The 16842-nt window shown below is 34.9% G+C and overlaps 1 long non-coding RNA gene across 1 annotated transcript; it reads right to left on the bottom strand.

Moving 5' to 3' along the window:
- Nucleotides 1-7315: 7315 nt before the first annotated feature.
- Nucleotides 7316-9646, bottom strand: LOC130993254 (uncharacterized). Its single transcript, XR_009091607.1, has 2 exons — nucleotides 8051-9646; nucleotides 7316-7703 (listed from the first exon to the last, which is right to left on the bottom strand). It is a non-coding gene; the product is annotated as an uncharacterized LOC130993254 (long non-coding RNA).
- Between the last annotated feature and the right edge of the window lie 7196 nt (nucleotides 9647-16842).

Below are 16842 nucleotides of genomic sequence, written 5' to 3'. Positions count from 1 at the left end.
AGGATCGGTCAATTAATTTATGTCCTCGTGCCCAATAACTTCTTTTTATAGAGGTCAATTTATTTGTACAAACTTGCAAATTTCCAATCACAATAAAAAATATATCATAGTCACAATTAACATTTGAGTATTGCTAAACACACATAATATGTGCACACATAATGCCCTTGAAAATTTATTACCTAATTTAAATTATTTTTGTTACTAAATTACCCTTAATTTATATTGGAAAATTTCTAAAGATTTTTTTTTTCCTTTTATTACTGCAACACAATTTTGGAAACAAAATATTGATATGCATGGCCACTAATCAAGATACCACTTTGTTTTAGAAATGATGTTAAACGATTTTATTAATTCTTTTATTTAAAATACAAATATTTTCATTAATCATTATCCTATCTACTAATATTTGTTTTAAACAATAAAATTCATGGATGAGATAATACTACGATTTATTTTTAAAAAATATCCTTTAAGCAATGTCACAATATTCTTCCAATATTTAATTGTACAAACTATATAATCTATATAATATATATAAAATAAGAGTTTTTTTTTCCTCCAATTTTTCTCTATTTTTTTCTTTCTCTTCTCCCATTTATATAAATCTATTTTTATCTCTATTTTTTTATATAATTTAATTCTTTTCTAAAGATCATCAAATTTGGTTAATGAAGAATATGCATCTTAAATTTAAGTTTGTGACAAATTATTTAATAAGATATAAAAAATCATCAAAATGAATTTAAAATGAATAAATTATGAAAAATTTAATATATTTTATTTTCTCTCTTCTTACAACTTTTTATTTATGTTTGTGTACGAAAATATTTATTTATTTATTATGACGTATAATAATAATAATAATAATTATTATTATTATTATTATTAGGCAGTGGGGGTGTTTGCGGCAACGGCATATAACCGGCCGTGTAGCTACCCTTGCTGCTTACTTGTGGTTTACGTCTCTTCGGTTTGTGCGTTTGAGGATGGTTAGTTTCTGGCGACGGCTTCTCACCGGCCGAAACTTTTGCCTCTAGTTTGTTAATCCTTCGTGGAGTTTAGTTGGGTTGAGCCGACTTCCTTTGGCTTGGTTTTTCGGCGGTGGGGTGCTTACGGCGATGGCGTATAACCGGCCGGGTAGCTACCCTTTCTGCTTTCTTGTGGTTTACGTTTCTTCGTGGGGTTTGGTTGGGTTGTGGGTTGTGGGGGTGCTTACGGCGACGACGTATAACCGGCCGTGTAGCTTCCCTTCTTTTGGTTTAGGCTCGTTTGAGGTTGGCAGACTTTTGGCGACGATGTCTCACCGGCCTTTTTGCCTTCCGAGCTGTTTGGGTTTTTGTTTTTGTAGGGTGAGAGCCGGGATTGTTTGGGGACGATGGTTAGGCCGGAATTCCGGAAACTTTCTCTTCTGCTCTTTCCTTCTTTCTTTTTCGTCATGTAGACGAGTACTCTTTTTCCTTTTTACGGTTTTTCCCTTTGGATTTTCCGTAAGAAGATTTTAATGAGGCTCGACCCTTAGTCTGCTTTTCTTGTGCTTTCAATGGTTTTTTTTTAGGTTTTTTCTTTTCTTTTTATAGAAAATCGCAGTTTAATAATAATAATAATAATAATAATAATAATAATAATAATAATAATAATAATAATGATGATGATGATGATGATAATGTACGTGTAATGTTAATTTTCATTATATGAATTATTTTATTTATTTTAAAACATAATTTGCATTTATTTATATTTTTTATTTTATTTAATATTTATACTTATTCATTTAAATATGTCGGTTGTTGTTATGTTAGTCGTGCATCGCACGGATGGCGTACTAGTGTACTACAGTACAATAGTACACTTTTTGCTTTGTTTTTCCTTTCCATTTTCTTTTTCATTTGTGTTTTATTTTTTATTTTTGTTATTTTTATTAATTTATTTACAAAACTATAGTGATTCCTTCATATGTTATATTTTAAATTTTGAGTTCATTAAATTTATTATGGTATAATTTTATTAAGTAATTGATCCATGTTCTCAACGTAAGATATTATTTCATAATTATATTTATTTTAAATTTTTTTTAATTTGTTATTTTCGAGTTAACTAATTTATTATAATATATTGTCCTATAGTATATTTTTATTGAGTTATCGATTGATGTGCTCAACGTATGACATTATTCCCACAACTATAGTCATACATTTATGTTTAATAAATTTTATGTTCACTAATTTGTTACTTCTTATTTACTTATTAACATATAGTTTTATGAAATAATCAAAGAAAGTAGTTAACATATGATATTATTCTAAATATTTTAGCTATCCCTTCCTATTTTTTTTTCAAGGTCACTAATTTATTTTAATATAATGTCCTATAGTATAATTTGATTTAGTAATCGATCGATGTGTCAGCGTATGACATTATTCGAGTTTTTAAATATATGTATGACATTATTTTCACCATTATAGTCATTCATTCATTTTTAATTTATATTTTTATTATTTCAAGTTCACCAATTAATCATATTATAATACCTTATATGGCTATATTATGATTTCATTGCGTAATCGATCGACACATTATTCTCACAATTATAGTAATTCCTTTATATTTTTTATTTTAATTTTACTAATTCATAAAATATATTATATTATGATACAATTTTACTATTTAATTAATCAATGCAATGTGGTCAACTTATGATATTTTTTCTCAATTATAGTATTCATACTTAATAAATGTCAATAACATTCAATGATACATATAGCGGAAGTTATATATATAATATGTTAAAATTCATGATATATTAATGTCTAAAAAATTAATATTTGTATAAATTAGAATGTAGATAATAGGTTATTTCAATTTAAGGAAATAAAATATTTTAATATTAAGGAAAGATATAGCATTCAATGAGTTGTCCCTTCCTTAATTATCGCTAGAGGATAAATATGTAAATTACAAATTCAATTAAAATTTGATTATTTTCTTAATTTATAAAAATGTGTAAAATGACAAAAAAATCCAATTATGTGCGCACATATTATGTGTATTTAGCATTATTCTTAACATTTTACCAATATGTATGTTTTTTCGAAAATCCAAATATATGACAGGATTAGGAGTGATGACACTATGGCCCAATAGATTTTCTAATATTTTCAAATTATGTACAAATTATGATTTGCGAAATTATGTGTTCTAACATTATGTTGTTACCTTGCACTTGTTGGATATTGTTATATTTCAAATTAAAAAGAAAAGAGACAGAAGGTTCAAAACCGAGACTAATAAATATTCTTCACTTTCATATGGATGAATAATCATAGAATAATTAGTGACGGAGCTAAGGATTATCGGGCGGAACTTGTTAAAATAAAGAACCTCAAAGTACTTGTATGTGGGTTTGAGAGCGGTAGTTTTCCAGTCAAAATTTTTTGGGCAGTCCGTACAATTTTTTGGGCTCAAATGGATTCCTAAGAACATCTCCAGCCCTTGTCGCTTAGGGGTGGCGCTAATTGGTGGTCCCCACCTTAGCGCCACCACCCCTCTCCAGTGCATCAACACTTAAAGTGACTCTAAAATCTTCATTTCCAATTAATCTCATTTTTACTCTTTTAATTTAAAAATCAACATTTCATTAAAATAAAAAATTCAATATTACATTAATTAAAATTAAATAAAATACTTAATTAAAATATAATAATAAAAATAAAAATTACACTAATTTTCTAGGGTTCAATCGGGCCAAAACGAGACCAAATATGAATGAAAATATGAAGAATAAGGGTATATATAGATATTAAAAAAAAGGAAAAATTGAAGGAGACATTGATTTCCAACTATCCTTTCTTACTCCAGCCAACAACTCCTTTTCATTTAATTAATCAGATTTTTTTTTTCGGGCGCGTGAAATGCACGCAAATTCCCTTCTCTCCTTCGTATCTCGGCACTAAGCTAAGTGCCGCCCTTGAGCCACGCCACTGCGCCAGCCCGCCCTTCTCCAATAAGTGCCAACTCGAGTCGGCACTTAGGATTATAACTCAATCATTTGCTATAAAAATAGTTGTTTATCCAATAGTAGGTATACATTAAAAGCATAATCTACATTTTGTTCTAAAGCTCATTCTATATATCTTCTACAAAAATAAATTAATTTTTATTATTAATAGTTTACAATTTTATTTCAACTAGAGGGTTGGCTCAAACTCAATATTGAAAATAACTAAGAAAGAGAAAATTGGGGACAAAACAATAAAAATTTGACAAATTAGTATAACAAATAATTAGCATGAATATTACGATTATTAAAACAATTTGTTATGTTCTCCATCTCATCATATAAGCTAGCTTCAAATGAGAACCCTTATTTAGAGTGAAAACGAAAAATCATTTTCAATCATTCAATAGTGATGCATCATCTTTACAGATAAATGGAGCACATGAGTTAGAATCCTTAAATAAGAGAAAGTTTTTTTTTTTTTTTCGAATACAATAAACTTCACTATTAGTATAATTTTATATGTTTACTGCAGTTCTCATATTTTCACGATAAATGTAAGTTTTATAACAAAAAAGGTATCTAACGTTTTCTTTCGAGGGGAGGGGGATTTGAGTAGAATCCGTCAATTCTCTTTAATAGTTTGTCTTTGTGGAATGACAAGGAAATTCACAAACACTAACTAAGAATTATAAGTTAATTATGCTTTTATGGCAAAACGTACTAGAAAATTTGTATTAAAAAAGTCAAACTTAATAAACATATGTAAGTAATAATCGATTGATGATTTTTAATCACAAATCCATTCATTTGGATACTATAACACCTAAAGACAACTGTTCTAATCTAACGAATGTGAAATGAAATGTGCCAGAAAAAGTATATACTACATGTGATAATTATTTAGAATTTTGGATATATATTCAGAGTTCTCCTTAACCAATAATATTCGCGAATTTGTTTGTCATGAATATGATAAAAGAAAAGAAGAGGTTGAATTAAGTAGGTGCGATAATGTCTAAATAGATTCTATAAATATAACAAAATTGTAAACATGCAATTATACTTATAGTTTTATGGGACTCTCACTACTTTATTATAATCAATTATTGTTTCAGAACAATGTCAAAATCCTTTATTATTACATATTGAGGATATATAATCTAGTGGATTAGGTCGCTGCATGCAGTCCAATCATTGCCTGAAGATAAATAATGTATGAGCCAAACCCAATAATGGCGATATTATGATGATTAATTAATTATAATACCATAATGTTCCCAATGGGACATCAAACGGTGTGATCTCCTGTCTGGGTGCAAACCCCCACCGCTCCCCCTCCCCCAAGTAAAAAAAAAAAAAACTATAATACCATAATATACAAAAAATTAAAACATAGAACTAATCCAAAGTTCAGATAATTAATCTATAGATTATTATTTACTGAATGAGTTTTTAATTACATTTCATATAATTATATCAACAATTAAAGTGAAAGAATCTTCTTGAGAGAATATATATGTTTTAAGAAAATTGTAACAAGGTTTTATTTCCCCCCCCCCCCCCCAAACATATTAAAATATCTTAGATAAATAAATAATATTTGAATTAGAGTGTTGCATTTATTTATTAATTAAGATTATGCATCCACAGTAGATGTTAGCTGTTCATATTATATTTGTTGTTGATAATCATATATTTATAATATTATAAAAAAAACATAATATTCACATATATTGAAGGAAAAAAAATATACTCCCTTCGTCCCAAACGAAATGTTCTGTTTCCTTTTTTGGCAATACACTCTCTCTCTATATTTAATATTTAAATAATTTTCACCAACCCACTTTATCTACTTTATACACATTTCTTAATTTTCATACCGAAAAGAAATAGGACATTTTATTTGGGACGGAGGGAGTAGTATATTTGAGAGGCCTACCTATTTAGGAGATAGTATATATGTACAAATATTGGTACCTGTTTGTGAGCGCAGAATATGACAGTGGTGCAAGAAAATGACAATGTAACTATTGCTTAGAAAGTATAGAAGAATAATGGACCCATTGCATTCTGTTCAACCTTCATTATCTAAGGAGATGATAAATAATCATATAAAAGCTGGTGCCCTATCATAAAATACAGTGATTTTTCTCAGTGGAGGGCTCCATCTCTTGTCATATCCCTCTTTTTTTTTTTTTTTTCATCATTGAAATTAAAGTGGGAGTATACTAATCAAAAGGTGAAACACAAAAGGTGATTATGATGATTAATCTCCATCCTATAACCACTTATCTCTGTGAAAAGTCTTTTTTTTTTTTTTTTAAGTTGAAGGGTAAAATGAATTAGCAATTAGCTCATGATTATGAACTTTGCTAATTCAATTTTTGATTATAATCATGTTATGTTTAGAATATTTAAATGGTAGTTCTAAGTAGTTAGTTGGCTAATAATTGATCATCTTGGCGAAAATTGGGTGGATTATGTAGCTCAAATTAATCTGTGTTTTATTGATTTTATAAATAACTTTAATACGATATTTGAAGTACTGTTTTTAATAATATCACCATCTTTCTATTTGTTACAAAATTAACATGTTATTTATGTTGTGACTAGGGATGTCAATCGGGCCAGCCCACCGGGTTTTTGGGCTAGCCCTATCGGGTTCCGGGTTAGTCGGGTGCGGGCTAATCGGGTTGAAGATTTTTGCGGGTTGTAAATCTTCAACCCTAACCCTAAACTTTCGGGTTTCGGGCTAGCCCATCGGGCTAATCAGGTTAAAGGCGTGAAAATAAAATTATCATTTGTATTTTATTATTCCTAATGATCTGTAGTAGCCCGCTCTTTTATTTATGATTAAGATTAGTAAATGCGATATTTAATTATTGCATCCTCCAGTAATGTTAATCCAGCTGAGATTCTGAATTAGATATTTCCACGTGAAATGATCGTGATTTATTCATTGAGCAGACAATTATTTATTTTTCAGAATGATAACCGACTTAGCAAAATCAGGTTATTAATTTTATATGCTATAGAATATTATTTCCATCTATTATTGTTATTCAAGTCGTGGATTATTTCGGCTTGTGAAGCGAATTAAATCTACGGATCCAATTTAGATTCATTCTACGAGTATCACGATATTAGTAAGGCAGGAAATCAAATATCGAATAACAAGATTTATTAGAGTATTCAGTATAGTAGCAAACTAGAGATTGTATTACATTTTCAGATACCCAAATACACCATTAAATAGCAAGACTAGAATTAGTATTGCAGATACTAATAGTAAGATATAAAATGACCAGGACCAACACTGAAGAATTTCATTAGTCACACCCACAACTCTACACTATCTATTACAAACATCACTCAATTCCTAGCCTACTCCCTACATTCCTATTATTACGGCAGCAACAAGAAAGAAAAGGAAAGGCATGCGTGTGGGAACAAACAAGCTGTCAATCAGCCACAACTTTACCTATTCTCTCTCAAGGCTTTCACATGGCATAGAGGACTAGATATTCAAGATTAGCTACCAATTCACTCCTTTAATAATTCAGCAGCAAACTTCCTTCATACCACTCCCATTCTACACTAAAAACTTCACCAAAAGAAAGAAAGACTTCATTTACTGCTGCCGACTTCAAAGGATGTAAGCTTTGGCTTTAATTCCTCCACTTCCTCCCTGAATTTCAGCCTGCATTTAATAGGGAAACAATACACAATTCATTTCAGCTATCTTCTCATTGAGACCAATTCAATGGCAATAGACAGCCACCGACACCAAGCATTTGCAGGTGAATACTAAACTCAGCTCTTCATGCATCATACCATCACATACATGTTTGAATAGAAATATAGAGGTGTAAACATTTATATATGCTTATGGACCCAGCAGTCACACGTAAAGAAATCAGTTTGTATATAAATCTTCTTAAAATCAAATATACACACTCTTATATTCAATTCAAAGATCTAATCTTTGAATTGATTTTAATACTTTTGACTATTGATTCTTATTTTCAACACCTACAGCCACCCTACCTCTGTACCATCTCCGTAGAGTGCTCAAGTGTTCAGCCAACAACCATTCCCTCTTAGTCTCTACTCCAGCCAAACAACACCACATTCTCTATCACTTTGCTGTCCGAAGAGCATAGAATCCTCCACTTCGTACAGCCAAAGTCTCAAGGTAAAACCTGCTGTAATGCTTCATCTTCTTCCATTTATCTACCTGAAATTATTGAGACAACAAAATCAAATTATTTCAGTTCAGTTCATTCGTTCCAGTTCGTTAAACTCAGCAACAAATCACCAACCAATCAGTTGAACAGATTCAAGGTATTTCACTATCCCAAGTATTCAATACCAGTTCGTATTCATGTCAACATGATCAAGCTAAGGCATTACAACTATCAGGATTCATTCATGGATACTTCACGCTCTAGAACTTAGCAAAATCACCGAATATACTCTCATGAGCAAATGGCAGTTTATATGTAGTTTAAATACGCATAACTGAGTTTATACAAACAACAAGAGATTACGCCTTGTAGTTAATTCGCGTTGAGAGCCGATAGAAAGAGGGTCGAGTTTTACTTAGCTTTAGTGTGAGGAGTGGGCGACTGCCTGCTCTGAATCGGAAACGACGCACCTCCGCTCGGTCGGAACGGCGACGGCGCGACAAGGCAGAACCTTGCTGCTTGTCGGAGCTCGAATGACCGAAAAGGAAGGGCCGAACGCCGGAGAGGCAGCGGCGCCTCAAAACAGTCCAGCAATGCGGCAAATCTCGCCGGCCATCCAGTCGCAGCGGCGGCAGAGTTTCGACGGCAAGGAGAGCGGCGGAGGTGGAAAGGAATCAGGGCTCAACTCCCTGCCCACCTTGACGACTGAATCGAGACCCGAACGGCTCGGAGAAGAAGGCGAGGCGACGCCGGCTTCACTGATTGACGGCCAGAGAACCGCGGCGGCGGCGGCGGCGATAGTTGTAGGCCGAGATTAGGGCTTTTCGTTCTGTTTCTCCAGGGGCAGATAGGAAGAAGTAGACGCCGAGCTTGATAGAGAGGAACCGCGGCGGCGACTCCGACGGAGAGTACGGCAGCGGCGACGGCGACCTTCAATTCGTGAACTAGGGCTCGCCCTTCTTGCCTTGGACGAACTGTCAGCAAGAGGGGTTTTGGGGAAAGGAGGCGGCGCGGTCAACGATTGGACGCCGGCAGCTCGAACAGCCGGAGAAGGAAGCGGCGGCGTCGGATGTCGATTGAATTTGAGGGAGAACCGCGACTGATGAGAGAAAGAGAGATAGGTCGGCTGATGCTTGAGAAAAGAGAGAGAGGCCGACAGATGGAGATGAGAGAGAGAGAATCGAATGGGCCGATTAAAATTTGAAGAAATGGGCCTTGCTTTATTATTAATTTGGGCCATGTTCTATTTTATTTCAATTGGGCCTTGTGTTATTTATTCAGATGGGCCTTTATTATTTTACTTCTTTGGGCCGAATTATTTAAATTAAAGTCCAACTGCATTCTATTTTAATTGGGCTGTTGTATTATCTTAGCTGGGCCTTGATTGATTTATTTATTTGAGCCCAGCTAATCAATTATTTCAATTGGGCCTTTCATATTAATTATCCAAGCCCACTTCTACTTAATTAATTATTGGGCTGCCTTATGTTGAGCCTTTTAATTATTTGAACTTACACTATTATTTCCGTTCATATTTATTAAGCCCGATTAATTATGAGGTTATAAATCGAATAAGCTGAAGTATTTATTTATTTATTTATTTATTTTCTATCGACTACGAGGAGCGGGATTTATTTAATCGGCGGATTAGAACACCCTGGAGAGAACGGATAAATTTTAGTTAATTATCCGACTTCATGAGACGAGACTTAGCTTTTGTTTAAAATCCGATAGCCTGAATTAACAATAGAAATTCCCTGATTATTATCTCAGAATAATAGTTCATGCATAGTTAAATTACGCATTCTCATCTAATTGAGAATTTTCCCTCGATTTAAAGTCTTACGTTATTTTCTCGGATTAAAGGTCGAGCGCAAGAACAAGAGCTCGTCAAGGAGTTACTAATCTGTAGCAAAGCTTTGCTATCAGGTGGGCATTACTTTCATATATATCAAATGAGTTTAATGTTATGTTTGAACAGTTATTTCATTGCAAAATCTTTGAACTGAAAATTATTTCAACTGTTGTCTTGCCATAAATATTTCAATGTTTGGTATGATATCTATCTGATGTGGCTTTGCCAGTTATTATGAAATCGAATTCGGGTCTTGAGCAGTTGATAGCTATCCTGCCAGGGCTAGTGTACACCAGTGACCGTGAGTCATCTAGCGGGTTGGCCGGTTAAGTGACCGTGAGAGGTGGCCACCTCTCCGGCACACAGTTCCAGATATGATAGATTACAAGAGAACTTAGACTGATCAGTCGAACTTTAAGAATCACAAATGAATTTAGTAAGCTTGGGCCTTTTAGCTAAAACTCCCTTGCTGTACTGTTTATGATGGCATGACAATTTACAGTTTTGAAGCATGTATTTTTATAATTAGGCATACGTGCCCACTGAGTACTCTCGTACTCAGCCCTGCATATATTTCTAAATGTGTAGGTTGAGCAGTGGCTGATGAAGATGAAGTGAAGAGCGGAGCTTTTGTCAAAAGTTAAATGAATGAACTCTTGGATACATGTCTTCATACATGTAATCAGATTATGTTATTCCGCTGCGTATTCTTAAGTAATAAGTCTTTTGAATTAAGTCGGATTTATCCGAACTTACTAGTTAATTGAATCTTTGTGGCTAAACATAAGTTATATTATAAATGTCCCCTTCGCTGTCAAAGATTAAGTTCGATCCTTCATTATATATTTACCCTTTCTATCCCCGCTTCTAATCTTCCTCCCTTAGTCATGGTTTTCCGACTTAATTATCCTTAATTAGGGCCGGTCGTGACAGAATGGTATCAGAGCAGTTCGTTTGCTCTGAATCCAAGAGTTACCCAATTAGTCCTAAATTTGATATTAGTATAAAAGAGTCAGTCAACAAAAGCTCATCACTTCATCACATCGTCACGCTCAACAAGAAAGAAAGAGGTAATGATTTTTTTTATCAAACGTTGAAAAGTTCACGTTTCATGCGAATGTATAGATGCTTATATTTAAGTTTTATGTCTTATTGATTGATTAGATATCTCAATAAACTTAGAAATATTAAGAATGCATGATCACTGTTACGAGAAGAACAGTAGAAACTAGAAACTCAGTTATATCTCACTATAGCTATAGTGAGGAGCCCAAAAAAAAAAAAAAACAAATATCACTTCAAGAGACGCGATAATTTGATGAGAAAAATGCAATGAGACGAAAAGAAGAGTGTCACACATGAGTCTGTGATACGGGCATAGTTCCTTATTCAGACTATTCGCCCGTGATAAAATACCGAATCAACTATTGCTTGACCCGACAAGAACTTACTTGAGACATTGCTCATAGTGATGAGTAGCTAGCAGTTGCGTAATGAGCTAAGCCTCATTTCAAACCCCTCAATTATCACCAGTTATGGCGTGAAGAGAACCTTCATGATTTATGAGTGAATTATAGAATTAGACTCACATAGAGTCATAAAGCTTAGTGTAATGATGTTATAGTGTTGCAATTAGAACTGTCACCTTATAATTTCAGATATTCGGAACCTTTTTACATTACACATGAGCATGATTTAGAACCCCTATTGATTATGATCGCCTACTACGAACCGGAAAGACGAGATGTGACATGGGTAACTAGAAGTTACCGACCATTATGATCGACCAGAGAAATCTATACAAGTGCGTAAGACGAGAGGAGTTCCCGAAAATATTTTAGAGTTTAACAAGAGTTAAAAGTATCGACAATGGTTCGATGCTAAAGTCAATATATTGAGATTCTAATGAGACCCTAAGGGTATACTCAAGTTAAGTTTACATACCTTAGCTGATCAGGGACATTTCCCCGGCTAGAATGTCTCGAGTGGAACATCCAGTCTAGTAATCAGAATGAAAGTAATAACTAAAGTTGTTCCATGATTTAGTATTGTGTGTGGTGACACAGACCTTGTAAAGATGCTCAGAGATGCAAAATCTATTTCCTGTAAAGGCGTGAGAGAGTGCTTCGAATTACATAAATGCATTACAAGCATTATGAGAATGAACGCTAGATACAAGAAGTACGACATTAGGATCGTTCAAAGGATGAATATTGAATAAGGTCGAATGTGTTTGAATGGTCTTGTTTCGTGTAAAAAAAAAAAGATTTTAAAAAAAAATGTTGATTTTAGGAGGAAGACCCCAAGCTTGGGAAGCTTCAGCATATTCTCAAGGATAAATTTTAGATGTAAAAAAAAAAAAAAAAAAAAAAAAAAAAAAAAAGTGGAGATCTCAGACCAGAAGTACCTTTTGCAGCCCAATAAACAAAGAGTTACCAAGTTCGGAAAAGTAATTCCGTGTGACTGAGAAGTAATTGTGTTGGACCTGGTCAGTCCACATGACTAAAATCTCAGTAGTCGTCATATATGGGTCTCTAAACCTATATATATATTTAAACTTTCATCTGAAAAGCCAAACGGGTTTCGATTATTAGGTCATTTCGTTCCGACCTCCTAGTCAATTCATTTCTACCCTGAGGTCATTCCTTTTCAATCATTTGACAAAATTGTTGATTCACTTTGCATAATTGCCATTTGTGACTTTAATCATTGTGGTTTATTAGTTGTTAGTAGATTTTCGGTGACCTAAAGACAAACAAGTATTCACCAGATTAAATCCATCAGACACGTATGCCTCGACCCAAGGGTCAATCACGTGATGCAACTAGACCATCTCTTACGGATTTGGTAAACGTTATTATTTTTAGAAAACAATGATTGTTCTGATGCTTTGGTATGCCCTATGTTGGCTTAGTTATGTTTGACTAGTATTAGTACGGAAAGATTGGCTCCGTGACCAAATTCGTTGGTGATGGCATTGTTAGACAACCAGTTCATCATGAGTAGTACTTGAATGGATCAGTATATCCAGATCCAGATGTTGATGCAAAAGTTCTCATCGAAGGAATTTTCTTATGTCTATTTAGCGACCTTATCGGTCTTTTGCGGCAAGTCACTTCCGCCACATTTTACTTATATGCTTATACAAGGAAGAGTGCGAGCAAGATTTGAGAATCAAGAAACGATTTACAGAAGCGATGATATGCATAGGTATGTATTAATGACTATATGTCAACTCATCAGTATGCCACCAAAATAAGGGCGTCCGAGAAGAGGAGGACGAATTCCGCGAGATAATGAAAGAAGCCCAGTACCATGGCTAGAACAATATAGTGCCACCAACCATACAGCAAAAACGTAGAATAGAAGAATTATTTTGATGAGAAAACCCACATGTCTTCGATAGGATAGGAGATCCAACGAAGGTTGAGACTTGGGTACAAGCTAGTAAGCGCATCTTCAAATTCTTGCGCTGCACAGATCATAAACGTCTTACTTGCGTATTCTTTCAGCTGACTTATGGTAGGAAGCAAGGAGGAAGACAATGACAACTGAACAATTAGGGAATTTGACGTGGGAATAGTTTAAGATGGAAATATATGACAAGTATACAACCAAAAGCTATTGCAAAAAGAAAGAAATGGAATTTTACAATCCTAAGTAGGGAAGAACAACAATTACTCCATACGACATGATGTTATGTGATATGTCAAGATATGCGCTCGAGCAAGTAGACACATATGAAAAGATGGTTAAAAGAATTCGGCGTCGGACTGAGGCATGAGATTAGAATGGCTTTGGCAAGCCATGGTGGATCGTCTTACGTTGAGTCGCTTAGCAAAGCGTTAGGCATTGAGGCAGCTATGTTGGGAGAGAGACCAGCAACTGCGCCTACGTCTGCACCTCCACAGACTCAGGCTCAGAACTTTTGAAAAAAAAAAAAAAAAAAAAAAAAAATGGGATATAGTAAAGGCCATGGCCAAGCTAAGAAAAAGGCCATGGCAGGGGCAGACATCCCAACAACGTGACTATGACACATCTAAACAGATGGGGGATAACGAGTATGGGACTCTACCCTGCCCAAAGTGTAACAAGAACCATGGGAAACTCTCCAGGACTGGTAATGAAAGTTGTAGCACAGCAACTGGAATGAGCATTATGCAAATCGTTACCTGAATAAGCAACAAAGGGCGGGTCTCAGGCTAAATTCGCATGTTCAAACTCCGCATTTGAGCAATCCAAGCTTTGCCCAACCATACCAAGATGAGTAACCATGCCAACGGCAGCAACAACAACAATAATAGCACATGTGTGATTGAATTTAGAGTTGAGCATAAAATTTTTCAAAGTTGTAGTGAACAACTCGTATGTTATGCCGATACGAGACATATACACAATTTTAGGAATGGAATGGCTAGTCGAGAACTATGCCACCATCATTTGCAATGAAAGTCAAATTTCTTTTGACCCCGGGGAAGGAACCGACACGTTTTCATGGGATCAGCATAGGTAGGAGAAAGACGATCATCTCCGCCCCTCAAGCAACAAAGATGATGAGAAAAGGGTGTCCAACCTACCTTGTGTAGTTGCACAGAAAACCAGAAATCGAGAAAAGTATAAGAGACGTGACAATCGTACGTGAATTTCCAAATGTTTCCTAGAAATTTCACCAGGGTGCACCCGTTCTTTTATAAAGAATAAAGATGGCACATTGAGAATGTGTATCCTCTACCGAGGATATACATCAACTTATGGAGAGTTGAACAAGGTGACACTCAAGGACAAGTATCCTCTATCGAGGATAAACGACTTCTTCAAGCAGCTCAGAGGAGATAGTGTGTCCTCAAAGCTAGATTTAAGGTCTAGGTACCATCAACTATAAATTTGATAAGAAGATGTACCCAAGATGGTCTTCCGAACCAGATATAGACACTATGAGTTCGTAGTGGTGTCATTTGGATTGACCAATGCACCAGCCATGTTCGTGGACCTCATGAACCGAGTGTTCCATCCATACTTAGGCAAGTTGTCTTAGTTTTCGTAGATGATGTCTTGATCTACTCGAGGAACGAGAAGGACCATGAGAAACACCTGAGGATAGTCCTAAAAACATTGAAAACAAAGCATCTTTATGCTAAGTTCTGCAAGTGCGATTTTTGGCTCAACAAAGTCACGTTTCCGGGACCTATTATCTCATTAGAAAGGATCAAAGTGCACCCTGAGGAAGTACAAGTTGTACATGAGTAGAGATCGCCTACTAACCTCAATGAGATCAAAAGTTTCTTGGAATTAGCAGGTTGCTATAAGAGATTCATAGAAGGATTTTCCAAATAGCAAGACCAATGACCAATTACTCAGGAAGGGAATTAAATTTCATTGGACAGAAGTATGTGAGAAAAAAATTTTCAAGAAGCTCAAGGAGAAGTTAACCATAGCTGTTCCAACAGCTGACAAAGAATATATGATTTATACAGACGTGTCCAAGGAGAGTACTTAGTTGCATGTTAACGCAAGAAGGAAGAGTGACAACATACGCATCACGGTAGCATTAACCACATGAATTGAACTAGCCAACTCATAAACTAGAATTAACTGCAGTAAGGACAACACCTATATGAAGTCAGGTGCGAGATATTCACAGACCATAAAAATCTGTAATATTTTTGAGCAAGAAGATCTTAACATGAGACAGTAAAGATGGCTCGAACTAGCGAAGGACTGTGACTGTAGTATTAACTACCACCCATGCAAGGCTAACTAGGTAGACGATTCCTTGAGTCGTAAGACTCAACTTAAGTTGGGATCTCCCCTCACTCAGGAAAAGGAACCCATGAAAGATTTTAGTAGAATGAATTTAGAAGTGGTTCAACCACTAGAATCTGTAGAAGGGATTATTGCCACGATGGTAATAACACCCAACTTTATAGGAAAGCTGATAATGCGCAAAGAAGGAAATGAGACCTTGGAGAAAATACGTTTAGCAATAAGATCAGGCAAGCCTAGACGTACCATGAGACGTGGATAATGCGTTAATGTTCATGAAAGATTGTATATCCCCCATGATGACAAACTCAAAGATGAGATAATGAGTAAGGCTCATGACCCGCCGTATACTGCCCACCCGGAAAGCACAAAATGTATCAGGACTTAGAGAAAATTTTTGGTGAAAAGGTTCGAAGAAAGATATAGCTTCATTTGTTGAGGGATGCCTAGCATGCCAACAAGCGAAGCTTTGCACTAAAGACCATGTGGAAGCTACAACAATTGAACATTTCAAAATGAAAATGGGAGCACATTAAAATGGATTTTGTAACTAGTTTACAAGTCGAAAAGAGGAAACACCGCCATTTGCGTAATAGTGGAGTGACTCACGAAATGCGTTCGTTTTATAACAATACCGATTAGTTACAGATCAAACAAGCTAGCCCATCTGTATATTCGAGAAATTGTGCATTGCACGGCGTGCCCATGTCAATCACTTCAGACCGGGATTCAAAGTTCACACCCAGACTATAGATGAACTTACAGAAGGAATTGGGCACAAGGTTTAATTTCAATGCTACCTTCCACCCTCAAACAGATCGATAGTTTGAGAGAACAATTCAGATTTTCGAAAACATGTTAAGAGTAGTAGTAATAGACAGAGGTGGAAGTTGAGAATTAGTGCATTCATTCATTGATTTAGTTTGCCAATAATAGTTATCAGGCGATCATTAATATGGCACCTTATGAGTCATTATATGAAAAGAAAGAGAGCTACGCGAGAACTTGAAAGCAAGACGAGAGAAAATACCCAG

Source organism: Salvia miltiorrhiza, chromosome 7 (assembly GCF_028751815.1).
Source record: "Salvia miltiorrhiza cultivar Shanhuang (shh) chromosome 7, IMPLAD_Smil_shh, whole genome shotgun sequence".
In the NCBI taxonomy this organism is placed as follows: Eukaryota; Viridiplantae; Streptophyta; class Magnoliopsida; order Lamiales; family Lamiaceae; genus Salvia; species Salvia miltiorrhiza.
Note: the sequence above shows the minus strand (reverse complement) of the source record. Positions and strands in the feature narration are given on the sequence as shown.